Here is an 11,382-nt window from a genome sequence, read left to right on the forward strand (position 1 = left end):
AAATTCCTAAACTGTGCACTTTAAAGGGTGAATTTTATGGTATGAAATTTATGATATATGGTAAAATAAAGAAAGAAAGAATTTACAATGTCTTTACTTTTTTAAAAACACATGTTCAAGATAGGCTCATTGTAGAAAATTGGAAAGTACAAATAACACAAAGAAGAAAATGAAACCATTTCAAAAATTTTAAAACATGAGTAGAAAAATGAGATATGATTTCAACTTTCAAGGGATTCATATTTTGATACTTAATATCTTAATATACAATCTAAAAGCAATATGATACGAAAGTACTATTAAAACTGTGACCTGTGTACTGCAGGGACTAAATATTTCCGGGTGATCTTTCCCAAGATGTGCACAGATGGGATAACTGCCTGCGAGCCTCCCCACCCCTACAACCATCCATTATAATTAACAGAGAAGATTCCAACTGTGGTCCTGTCTCAAGAAGAAAAATAGATCCACCTTCTGGCAATGGCCTATGCCTTAGGTTGGCTCTTGAAGTAGCTGCTGAACTGTGGGTGATCTGGCAAAGACTGAGCCAAGAAATATTGATGAATCTAACTCTAGTCAGAGGACTTTGCTAAGAAATTTTTGCCTTTTGTCATTTTTGGTGTTCAGCAAGCCCCATTTTTTTGTGTTTCTTGATCCTACCCTTGCCCTTTGGTCTCTGGGGGAAGCTCAAAGAACAGAGTGTGAAGCTTGACAACACCTCCTCCACCTCCCCAGGCATCCACAGCATATCATGGCCCACCTAGCAGCTCTTCTGGCTGAAAGTAGTTTAGCAGGACCTGTGGAGTATCCATCATTAGATTTCTCCAAGAAATCTTCCATGGATGGGGCCACGTTCAACGTCCTCCTAGGTCATTCTAGAGACTATTCTGAAGTCTTTCTCTAATATCAAAATGGAATGTTCTGGAGCTTCAGAGACTTTTCTTTCCAGAGAAGCTGAGAAATGATTATCTGTAATCACTTCTCTGTCTTCTCTCTCAGTGCCCTCCCCTCACTGTCTTCAGCCAGCTAGCTTTACTGTCTCCCAGCAGCTACCCTTACATCCATACTGCAGGAGCAGCCTGGAAGCCATTCTTTATGTAGAGCCTGTTACTTAACTGTGCATTTTCAATTGAGGATACTATGCTCATTACTTTGTTTTTTGATTCATCTTGCTTTCACTTTTGTGGCACAAAAATGTGTGGCATGCTCTTGTGTGGCACAAGAGCATGTCCCTTCCATGTCCCTTTAAACAGTGTTTTGATTCTGATGGGTTGGCTAAGTGCAGGAAGGATTAACTGGCTTTGTGCCACGAGAAACTACATTACAAAATCTTAACTGAGTATTATTTGGTAGAGAGAAAAAAAAGGAGAGAGAATTATGTGGCAACACCGTGGGAGGGAACAGGAAGCACCAAACCTTCAGGCTTCAAAGGGCCTATTTCCTAGTATGCACTTCCCACTCATCGCTTTAAATATCCATTCTTTCGTGTTTCTGCATCCTGGCAATCAGTTTTTGTCAGTAAGAATTGTAATGTGAATTCACACATTTAATTCCTTAGTTCTATGACTAGATGAGTTCATGGAACCTAAAAGATCAACCTGAATCAAGTCCAAAGAAGAGAGATGGGGATAAAAGGGAAATAAGAGCCCATGAGCAGTTCTCCCAGAGGAAAGGAAAGCTGAATGACTTCACACCACACCGAAGGCCTAAGAGAGGGCTGAGTGTTCAATGCTCTGAATCAAGTTAGCAAGGGGGGTCCTTTGTTGGGGCCTCTATTACATGCTGGTCTGATGGAATTAACAAGGCATTATGTTCAGGGTGGGGGTACAGGCAGCAGAATCAGTCCCACTCTTAGTCCAAGGGTTTAGTGACTGGGCTGGTTTGCATCAGAATCATCTGGGGCAGGGCTTTTAAACTTTTTATATTCACACACACGCACACCTCAAGCTATTCTAGAATGGGTTCTGGTACAGAAGGAGAGCAAGAGAAGTTTGAAAATTCCCTAGGTTATTCTGCTATATGACGGTATCCACGACCCAGCCATTTCCCTGGCTTAATATGCAAGCACAGGAAACTCTCCTTTCCTTCTAGCCCACAAATGCTGCTTCCCTCGATGTGCCATTTATGACAGTAGGCACAACCCACACTGGCTTAAGGAAAACTAGAGCAAGTAGTGGCTCACTTTAGTGTGGCTTAAAGAGCAACTTGATCTAGGACTCAAACAATGTCACCAGGACTTGATCCCCACTTCCTCCATTTCTCTGTCTCCACATCCTCAGTCTTGGTTCCAACCCCTGACCCCATGTGGTGATAGATGGTTGCAGCACTTCTAGCAACTATATCCTCTCTCCTTCATGTCCAGCAAGAAGGAGTAAGAGTCTCTTTCCCAGGATTCCCGGTAACTGTATCATTGCACATCATTGGCTCATACCTGAACTAATCACTGTGACCAAGAGAAGCTGATATGCCGATAGCCACTCAGGGTCCACCTCTAGACCTGAGGTTTGAAGTCCATCCCATCTGAGCCACAAAGCTAGGAATGGGAGAGAGAATTCCCCAAAGGAAGTTTGGGATGCTTTTGTCAGAAGGCGCGATGGATGCTGGGCATCAAACCTCTGGTGGCCGCTACGTTCCTGGTGTGTGGTTAATAGCAAGCACCTCAGGAATCGTTCGAAGTGTTGCTGGTTTGTTTTACATAACATGTCATTCCTCTGACACATCAGTCTAAGGCTGACAGAAGACAAATGTCAAGGAGACCTGGTTCCTGACCTCAAGCAGCTTACAATCCAGTCAACAAACATACGTTTTTCACTTTAAAAAGAAAAAAGGAAAGAAAAGAAAAATAGTTGGTGTCCACTGAACTGGATGTTCCCTTTCTTAGAATTCAGCTCTTAGTGATTCAGCAAAGTTCTGAAAGTAAGAGTGTTTTTAAGTGGCTCATTTTCTTCAACCAGTTATTTAATGTCGTTCATTTCAAATCTTCCCTTTGAGATTGTCACCTGTTAAAATCATGTGAGCTGTCTCTGCAGAGCCACCTAATGCATCACTAATCACTTGGGGATGTCTAGTAATGAGAGGAAAGAGCAATGGCGTAGGAGGCAGAAGAGCTGGGTTCCACCCACTTCTCAGCCATCACTAGTGATGGGATGCAGGTTAAGTGTCTTTGTTCCCTAAATAGGAAAGGGCTTTTTAAACTGTACAACAACATGGAAATCAAGGGAATACTGTTTTTTGGAAGGAACTAAACTTTTCCAGTTGACATTTAAAAGAACTACAGCAAAAAGGGAGCTTCCACTTTCAGGAAAATAAAGATACTCATCAATAGATAACTATTGCACCGAGTAGGTGCCAGGCATAGTGCTGGGCTCTAGGAATAGAAATATACAACAGGTCCAGCACCAATCTTGGATGAGTTCCCACATCAGTTAGGGAGACAGACAGGTAAATAAACAGTTACAATGCAATGTTCTCCAGACTATAATTGAGGTATGCACAGGCTGCTGCTTGAATTGAAAGGCTGGACATGAGTCTTGATGGTTGAGGATGAGTTTATCATGTGAACAAGGCAGAAAGGAAAGGGGATCAGGGTCAGGCGAGCTTTCAGGGAGAGGGAAAATCATGTGCAGAGGCATGATGAAGCACAGTGTATATGCTCCATGTTCTATTTGCCTCTCCAGAGCCACTCTCCACCCCTGTCCACCCTGCTCTGTGCCCTGGGGCTGGCCTCTGCAGAATGCCTCTCTGGGGTTCCGTGGCCTTCTGACTTCTGATTGGGTTCAGCCAATGGGATACAGCAGGTGGAGAATAGAGGGAAGTGGAAGACAAAGTTCAGATATGTATCTCCCCAGCTCCACCCCCTGCAGAGCAGCAGGGAGGTCATAGCTCCAGCTCCATAAGGTGACCCATCTCACTCTAGGTCCTGGGAACAGCTCGCTCACATTGCCCCTTCAGGCCTGGAGGTGGTCATGACCTTCCCCTCTTGTTTTCCACAACCCTGTCCACACCTTTATGGATAGTCTGGTAAACTCTCAAATTACCCCTTTTGTGTGTATCACCTGTTTCCTGCCAGGATCATGACTGATACGTGTGTGGAGTATGTGGAAATCGCAGGGCTGGAACACAGCGTTTACGTCTGCATGTGGTGAGAGTGATGAGGACAGTAAGTCGGCAGGAGCCAGGTCCTTGGGAGTCATGGATTCTCTGTAAAGAGTGAGTGCAGATTTTATCATGAAGGTAGTGGGACACCAATGGGAAACTATTTTCTAAATCATTAGATTACATTTAAGAAGTCATTTGTCATCATTATGGGTAACATATGCACTATGTACAATTCAAAAGCAGCCACTTACATGCTACTAGGCCTTAGTAGACATAAAGTGTCTCATGTTAGTAGAGATGGAGCATGGAACATCAAGTGACCATGCAGCCAGAGCTGCCCATCATGAGATATGTTCTGTCAAAGGTGAGTAGTCCATCATAAGATAGAAGTTGTATATCCAGGATCAGGCACAAGCAGGGCCAGAGGTACAAGTAAGCAGCAGAAGCAGAAGGCCCAGAATCCCTCTACTTAACTTCACAGCTATGGCTACAAGAGGGGAGAGGGAAGGCTTATTACCAGCTGAAAGAGGAAAACAAGTTGATCTTGGTTCATGGATGGGTTGGATTGTGCTATGGACTGAATCGTGTCCCCTCAAAATTCATATGCTGAAGCCCTAACCTCTAATGTGGTGGTATTTAGAAATGGGGCCTTGGGGAATTAATTAGATTTAGATGAAATCATGAGGGTGGGGCCCCCACAATGGGATCAGTATCCTTATAAGAAGAGATACCAGAGAGCTTGCTTCCTCTGTCTCTCTACCATGTGAGGACACAGCAAGAAGGCAGCTGTCTGCAAGCCAGGAAGAAAGCCTTCACCAGAACCTGACCATGCTGGCACCCTGGTCTCAGACTTCTAGCCTCCAAATCTGTGAGAAATAAATTGCTGTTATTCAAGTCACCCAGTTTGTGATATTTTGTTATGCCAGCCCGAGCAGACAAATACAGCTTGGAATGTTGACGTGAGCCTGCTGCTGATTTACAACACCACCCAGTAATGGCTCTGAAAGACAGGAAAATCCTCCCATTGAGCAGAGTTTCAGACAGTGCACATAGTCACCCACTGTGTATGGAAAAAGAAGTGACCCAAGGTAAGGATATATATAGACTCATGGGGAATCGCAATAGCTTGGCTTGTTGGTCAGGAAACTGGAAAGAGAAAGATTGGAATATCAGGGTCAAAAAGATCTCAGAAAGAGACACATGGGATTATGGGAATGGGCAAAAATAATGTATCACATGCTAACACCTGAGAGAGATCATGCACAATGGAAGAGGTACTATATTACCTCTTGATTGAGAAGTATGATTGGCCAGTTGATTGAGAATGATTGAGAATGATTGGGTATAATTGAGAATGATTGGCCAGTTGTCATCAGTCAGCCTTGTACATCACCCATCATGATGCTGGCAAAAAGGGCCCATGAATGATGGCCATTGTGATAGAGACGGAGGTTATGCCCAATAGCATGGACTTCTACTCACCAAATCTGAGCTAGCTACTGCCACTGCTGAATGTCCAACCTGCCAGCAACAGAGCTAAGCTCCCTGACGTGACTCTATCTTTCACAGAGACTGACTGTTTCTACCTTGAAAGAAGCAGCAATTCCTCTTAACTGAGATCAACACATATTTTGGACATAAGTTTTCCTTTCCCTTCTGCAGGGTCTTGGCCCGGTATTACCAACCAAGGACTTGCAAACTGTTTGATCCACCTAAATGGAATACCACATAACATTGCCTCAGAATGAGGGACTTATTCTCCAGGAAAGAAGGTGGAGCCATGGGAACATAATAATGGGATCCACTGGTCCTGTCACATTGCATTCCCCTAGAAGCCATCAGCATGATAGGAGCAGAATGATCTTTTAAAGACATATCTCAGGGGCCAGTTCAGAGACAATAAACTGAAAGGATGGGTGCCATCTCAAATCAATGACCATTGTGTGGAGCTGTGTCCCACTTAGTAGAATACATGGGCTCAGGAGATGAAGAGATGGAAGCAAGAGTAGCCCCACTTATCTTCACTCTCCAGAATATAAACCCAACCAGAATCTTGTTAAAGCTGTTCCCAGGTGGGGAAATCTTACTATAAGAAGCAAGTCGGGGGCTGGCCCCGTGGCCGAGTGGTTAAGTTCGCGCGCTCCGCTGCAGGCGGCCCAGTGGTTCGTCGGTTCGAATCCTGGGCGCGGACATGGCACTGCTCGCCAGACCACGCTGAGGCAGCGTCCCACATGCCACAACTAGAGGAACCCACAACGAAGAATACACAACTATGTACCGGGGGGCTTTGGGGAGAAAAAGGAAAAAATAAAATCTTTAAAAAAAAAAAAAAAAAGAAGCAAGTCAATCTGAATGACACAAGGGTGAGCTGCAATGGATTCTATGGTACTCCACCCAGATCTCTTCAGAGTCAATGCACTTATTCCCACAGCTACTAGTATCAGCCACTGACAACTCACAGCTATGTCCTTCAATGAATATTGCCCTCAGCCACAGGGCTGTGCCTTTCCCAGAGGGCAGCCCACAGCCATGACTAGTTAAGGAAGGTTATGAAGGCCGGAACACTTTGCTTCCATGTGGGACAACTATGAAGGGCTTTCCCACCTCCAGGGCTCCGAAGGATGAGCTAAAGCCTCAGTTGCAACCACGTTGCTGGTTAGCTTCTCATTCTAACCAGTCCTGCCTAGGAGAGAAAAGAAGGTGAGAATTTTGTACTCCATGTGGGCTTTATTATATTAAGTTCAAAGTCTGCTGTTTATCATCACTAGAAATTTAATTTGTGGCTGTCTCTTCCGTAGAGGGTTTTGCAGTGTTGAGTGACAGTGGATAAGTGTATCAGTCATGATAGACTAGGTCATCCTGTGGCAACAATAGCTCTAAACACCTCGTGGCTTACAACCACAAAGGTTTGCTTCTCCCTTAGTCTACCTGTCCAGTGAGGGTCAGCTGTTGCTCTGATCCAATTACTTTCCTTTTGGGATTCAGGCTATTGGAGCAGCCTTATGGTGGCATTGTGAACCACACATGCTGGCTCTTACAGCCTCTGCTCAGAAGCGGCCCACATTAGCTTGGCCAAAGCAGGTCACATGGCCACTTCTGAGTTCAACAGGGCAGAGATGTATAATCTTCCTACAGACAGGGACACCACAGAGAGGGGCACAAAAATTATGGGTAAACAGTAATACAGTCAACCACAGTGAAGTGGTCTCTATACTCAGTGGTCCATATACTCAGAAACTCAACCAAAATGGCCTTGTTACTATAATGCTCTTTGCATTTCTATGTTCCTGGGATTTAAGGATTAACAATATAAGACATTAATCTAAAGACACCAAATATTTTGGATGTGTGGTGGACATCCTACAATCATTCTCATAGAAGAGCATTCTTTTATTGTTTTAACATGTGATAAATATATTGCTATTTCTAATCATCAGAAAATTAGAATCTCAAGTCTAAATCTGATGTAAGGGAACAAGTTAAATATACATACTTTTCCTGTAACATCACTCTAATTCATAAATACATAGAGGGAGGGAGGTCAAGAGAGGAGACAGGGAGGAAGAGAGAGAGAGAGAGAGAGACTTGGCTAGAAATTCAGCACCATGTCTAACACTGGAGAGTCCTAATATGACTTGTGAGTTCTGTAAGGAACCACCATGGACAGTTCCCATGGAAGGCCTCTGCCGCAGAAAAGTGACCATAGTTCTAATTGTTGAGAGGTGTGGAGTTCTGGGGTAAACTGCTAGGTTTATCATCTTTCCAAGTAAGAGGTCCATGTGAGTCATGGAAAGCCACCCACAGTATCTAATAATCCAAATATGCTTGGGATAAAAACGTATTTGTTTTTATCAAAGCATAGCATTTTGGCAGGGTTACAGACACCTCTGTATCTTCAAGTGTCATAGAAATACCTGAAAGGTGATCCTGACAAGACAGAGGAAAATAAAGACTTTTGTCAGTGATCCTGTCTTGGCTGTGTCCCTGGAATCAAGATGTGAGATTCAGCCCTGTGAGTAGCTCAAAAACTGACCTAAGCATGTGGAGCTCCGTGACTCGGTCTAGGAAAGCAATTGGTCTTTGCAGTCAAGCACACCTGAGTCTGAATCCTATTCCTGCCACTCACCAACTGTGTGACCTTGAACAACCTAACCTCTCTGAGCCTTGGAATCCTCATCTGTAAAACGAGGATAATGATAGCACTTATTCATATTGTTGTGGTGAAGATTAAATGAGATAATGTGCCTGGTACATGGTAAGCCTTTAATAAGGTATAACTGCCATCATCAATCATCTTCATAAGAAGCTTCATCTTCTTCACCTTCATCATCATCATGATGAGCCAATCTATAGAAAGATCTGGGCAGGTACAAAGGCAGCTCAATCATGAAGCATTCCACAAGCTGGGGAGGTAATATTTGTTTTCACAGACATGTTCATAGTGTAATTACATGTCCTGGATTTCTTATTTCAAAAACACTGTGATCAATCTCATTCATTAACTGATTAATGGTTTAATTCTTTATTTAAAAGGGTTTAGAAAAATCTTGGTATTACAATGCTAATTGTTTTTCCTGTTAAATTTAGCACTAACCACAGCACCACAAAAATGAGTGTCTTCATAACCAAACTATTTCCATTCTCATTGGGAAATGTTTGAAATGTGTGATTTCAGGAACTGAAATGATTTCTTTGTTCTCATTAAGAAAGAGAAAGCATCTGTCTTCCAATAATAATGTCACGGAAAAATTGCCGTAGAAATCAGTCACTTTGTACTTCGTCTTTGGATAAATTTGCAAAACTTCATAACTTGTAGGGTTTCCTTAAGGGAAAAGACAAATTTAAATCTATCAAAAAATATTGCCCTCTAAACTTAATTTCTACCAAGCTATTTTATTTGCGTATTTAGACTGATACTAAATGAAGTACAATTTGTGGGATGGAGTTTTTCAGAAAGGCACAGAGGAGAAAAATTAATTATAGAGCTCCAGAGTTCATTCACCCAAGTGCACAAAAATACACATTAAGTGACTAACTAGAATCAATAGCATGAATATTTCCCTTATTGAAATAGGAATGAATTTTTCTTAGGTGCTTTGATAGCCGTGTGCTGTATAAGTGGAATATAGTCCATAAACAGACACGCACTTTAGGCTTCAAAATGCCAGCCTGTGTTAGTTCTCTGTATGGCCATTTCACTAAGAGTTTAATTTAATCTAAATTTTATTCTGTTACTTGAAAAGACAAAAATTGGAGATGCTTCCCTCATTCACTCCCTCTCTTACCATAATACCCCAAGAGAGTGCTGTCCATAAATGGACCACTCATGCAAAAGAAAATAGAACAGAAAACAAAAATCAGAGAACATGTTCAAAGAAGAGCAAATTTTAGAAACTGCGATTTTGCTTGTGAATTTATCAATTTTAAAACAAATAATCAATATTGGGGAAAACGTTAAGATATGGGTGATATACAGGTATAAGATACCCTTAATGACTGTTGGTAAAACTATAAACTGATATAAACTTTTTGAAAGGTTGGTACTGTATCTCCAAAACCAAGAATTGGAAGTCTTATTAAAGGCAGGTTAAGACCATGGGATCTAGAATTAGAAATTTGCCTTCAAATCTCTACCTGTTACCTGCTATGTGACTCTGGGCAAGTTTCTCAACTTCCCTGAACCTCAGAATCCTCATTTACAAACATTGGAATAATATCAATTGACTTCTTAAGGCTGTCGTGAAAATCAATTGAGACAATATCTGTGAAGTATTACAGAGTATAAGTTTTCTATTGCTGCATAACAAGTTAAACGAACTCTGCAGTTTAAAACAGTACACTTCTGTTACCTCACAGTGTCTGTGGGTTGAGAGTCTGGGCATGACTTAACCATGTCCTCTGCAAGGCTGCAGGCAAGGTGCCAGCTGGAGCTTGATTCTCATCTAAAGGCTCAACTGCGGAAGGGTCTGTTGTTGGCTCTTGAATGGAAACCATCCTCATCTCCTAATGGCTGCCCTCAGCTCCTTGCCACATGGGGCTTCTAGCATGGCCACGTCTTCAAATCCAGCAAGGGAAAAAGTCTCTAGGCTAACAAGACTGAGTCTTATATAATGTAATATAATCACATCCCATTACGTTTGTCATATTCTATTGGTTAGAAGTGAGTCGCAGGTCCTACTCACACTCAAGAGGAGGAAACTTCACAAACCCACGAATACCAGGAGTTGGGGACTAGAAATGCCGTCTTAGAGTCTATCTACCACAGAGAATCTGGCAATAAATGTTAGCTTTTGCTGTATACATGAAGCAGTTCAGCACAGAATTGTTTATGACACAGAAAAACGTACAACTTAAATGACCACCATTTAAGAAATGCAAGTTCAATGTGGCTGAAGTGTGAAATGCGTGAGGGTAGAGGAACTTACCAAACCAGGAGGAGCAGGTTAAAATTCTCCTGGCTCCCCACTAATGCTTAACGAAACACATACTACTGTCTGAATGTCGGCCTGAGTGTAATACTACATAATCGTCATAATAGTAAGAGGATTAGTAAGAGTAGAAGCAATAATGCTAATATAAAAACAACTATTCTCAAGCTCCAGTCATCTGGCCGTACCTGCCTCCTTCTCTCCTTGTCACTGACATCACATCTCTTCATTCCATCCCTTCACTCCTTGAGGACAACCTCAGGTGCCAAAGTTCTGCTCTCCAGTTCTGTCCTATCATTGTCCTTGGTTCCAACAAGATCTAAGCAAACTACCCATCCGATATCCTGGCTTCACAAATCCTTTGATTCTCACAACCCACTTCAGTCATTCTTACCTATGGCCATGCTCTCAATTTTGACAGAATCTCATAAATCTTAGATTCCATCTTCCTCCCTAAGCATACTGCTTAATCCTTCCAGCTCCCTCAATTTTTCACTCCCATTTAATCAACTTTCTCCCTCACCAAATTTACCAGAGTCTGGACCTCTACTTTATCTCCTACTCAATCAGATTCCTCCTATCTTTATACCTTTTTGAGTCCAATCAGAACCAGTGGCTTATTCCTTCAGACATTCTCTCAGCTTTTGACTTTCTTGTCTTATTTTATTTTTATTTTCATATTGTTATTATACAAATATGCACATGAGTGCTGGTTATTTTCCGTTCTTCCATCCAAAGTTCCAATCCCCAACTTTCTCTGCTCTCCTCCTCTTCTAGGAGGCTGACTTCTGTGGACGGCACCTGCCAGTTTCCCTTGTCATCTGGCTTTTGGCTGGCTTCAGCTAATGGGAAGCAC

This window comes from Equus przewalskii, chromosome 8 (genome assembly GCF_037783145.1).
Source record: "Equus przewalskii isolate Varuska chromosome 8, EquPr2, whole genome shotgun sequence".
NCBI classification, from domain to species: domain Eukaryota; kingdom Metazoa; phylum Chordata; class Mammalia; order Perissodactyla; family Equidae; genus Equus; species Equus przewalskii.